The sequence below is a fragment of the Myodes glareolus genome, chromosome 17 (assembly GCF_982192425.1).
Source record: "Myodes glareolus chromosome 17, mMyoGla1.1, whole genome shotgun sequence".
Classification (NCBI taxonomy): Eukaryota; Metazoa; Chordata; class Mammalia; order Rodentia; family Cricetidae; genus Myodes; species Myodes glareolus.
The window spans coordinates 64,616,342-64,618,632 of record NC_142042.1 but is presented as its reverse complement, the minus strand read 5'-3'; the positions used below and the strand labels follow the sequence as shown (position 1 = coordinate 64,618,632).

Below are 2,291 nucleotides of genomic sequence, written 5' to 3'. Positions count from 1 at the left end.
GAAGTCCTTAAAGTCTCTAAAAATGGCTACAGTATTAAAATGCTGAAAAGCACTTAAGACTGAAATAGTTGTAGTAAAAGGAACTTAATATTGAGACAGGGTTTCTGTGTAGCTTTGGTGCCTGTCCTGGAACTAGCTTTTGTAGAAGGCTGGCCTTGAACTCATAAAGATCCACCTGTCCTGCCTCTGCTGGGATGAAGGAGTAGACCACCAAAGCCCAGCTCACATATATGTCTTATAGGAGACAAGAGCTCCGAGTGCCACTCTCTGCAGGAAAAGATGATGAAGGGATGGGATGAGGATGATGCTGAGAAATGAACAAGAGTCTCATGAGGACTGGTTGCCAAGGCTTTTTTATTTGTAACAAAGGGGCAAAGGGGCACTGTCATCTGGTGAGTGAAATGCAGACCCTTTCACAGACGTCAGCATCTCAGAGGGCAGGGCAAGGAAGGGAGCAGGAGGGGAAAGGACAGCAAGCCTGGACCAGTCTGCTGAGCATGGCTTCCTCCTGCGACACTTGGTGAAGTCTTCTTCAGCTTAGCAACAACCACCAGACTGTTGGCTACTGCCACAGCTGCTGCCACCGCTGCTGCCACAACAACCACTGCTGCCACCACTGCTGCCACAGCAGCCACTGCTGCCACCACTGCTACAGCATCCAGAGCTTTGGTGTCTGCGACGAAGAGATCTGCGGGGCCTGTGGTGGCTCAGGCAGCAGCCACCACCGCCAGAGCTGCAGCAGCCCCCGGAGCTTGAACCACAGCAGCCCCCGGAACTGGAGCCACAACAGCCCCCAGAACCCAGACTGCAGCAGGAAGAAACAGGAGGGCACTTAGGGGGACACTTAGGAGGACACTTTGGGGGACACTTTGGTGTCTGGCACTTGGGAGGGCACTTGGGGGCACACTTGGGAGGGGGCTGGCACTGCTGTTGGCTCTGCTGGCAGGACATCTCGGTCTGTGGGTGTTCAGGAGCTGCAGGAGAATCACACACATGTCAGACACCACACATTATGTGCACCTGAACCATTCTGACTACTCAAATTTCACTTGTTAGCCCTGAAACAACCATTCATAGTCCTATCATTTATAACACACTCATACTGTCACAGTGTGGTGTCTTGAATTCACAACCATGCAAGTGTGATGCTAATTGTCACCTGGCATCCATAGTGCTGAATGATTATTAGTGACATTTAAAATGTCTGCTGATCTTAGTCCTCATAGATGTGCCCGTATACAGATTATTTAAGAAAGAAGTAATTGCAAAAACAAAGAGTAATCACTATTTGAAGGTGATTTTAGTTTAAAGTCTGTATTTTAAGACCTTCTAGGTTACTGATGGGTGAGTAACCCCAGTCCTTGAAAGAAAACTATGCAAGCTCACTCAGATTTGCAATGGGACTATGAGCCCCTGTTGCGAGTACAGAGTTCAGAAGTATCCAAATCACCACCTCCACAGGTTAAGGGTGACAAGGTTAGTGTCATCCTGGTTGGGTCCTCTTGATCAGAGAAGTGTGTGAGCAGATCCCAGAACCAGGGCTCTGTTTCTTTTCCACACCAAAGTGAGAGAGACTCTGTTGCCCTTTCCTGACTCCAGCTCTTTTCTTCAGAATTGAGGGGAAGCATTTTCTTCACAGGCCATCTCCCCCCCTGAGTCTCTTCAGTTGCACGGCTCTCTGTGCCCAGAGTCCTGTACTGAAGAATTGTTGTTCTCTCCTGAGCCAGAGAGAGGGCCCAATCATTCCAATGTCCCTCAGAACCAAGGCTGTGACTTGCGTGTCTATGTTCCCATTGCCTCACCCCTCACCCTTCACCATGTTTTATGATCTGCCAATATGGCCTCTAGGCTGAGAGACCCTTCCCTGTTCCCTGTCTGGCAACCCCTCTGGAAAAGCCTCTGTTCCTGCCTCCCATGGACACTTACCGAGTTGACAGGCAGCTCCCTATCTGTGGGTATCTCAGGAGGTGAGTGATGGAAGTGCCCTGTCCCTCAGACCTTTTATTCTTATCCTGGGCTCTGTGTCAACCTGTCAGAGAGTGTGTGGACAGGGGTGGCCCTGCCTTGTGACACCACATTGTCATATGACTGGTGATGACCAGATGATCCTAACAGCCTTCTTCCATGGAGCCAAGGCATGCCGCATCTATCTTAGGACATGGTTTAGGCATGAAGGGAGGAAGTAGATTCCTGGATCCTTAAGTCTCACATACTTGCAGCTACCTAACTTAGGAACCTGTCATTTCTCCATCTTCTTTCTTTTCTGTTTCTTCTTATTGTGAAATGTGCAA

At 49.4% G+C, this 2,291-nt stretch overlaps 1 long non-coding RNA gene across 1 annotated transcript; it reads right to left on the bottom strand.

Annotated features, from left to right (window-relative positions):
• Positions 1–337: 337 nt before the first annotated feature.
• On the bottom strand, positions 338–1,985 carry LOC148119493 (uncharacterized). Its single transcript, XR_015735193.1, has 2 exons — positions 1,927–1,985; positions 338–974 (listed from the first exon to the last, which is right to left on the bottom strand). It is a non-coding gene; the product is annotated as an uncharacterized LOC148119493 (long non-coding RNA).
• Positions 1,986–2,291: the final 306 nt, after the last annotated feature.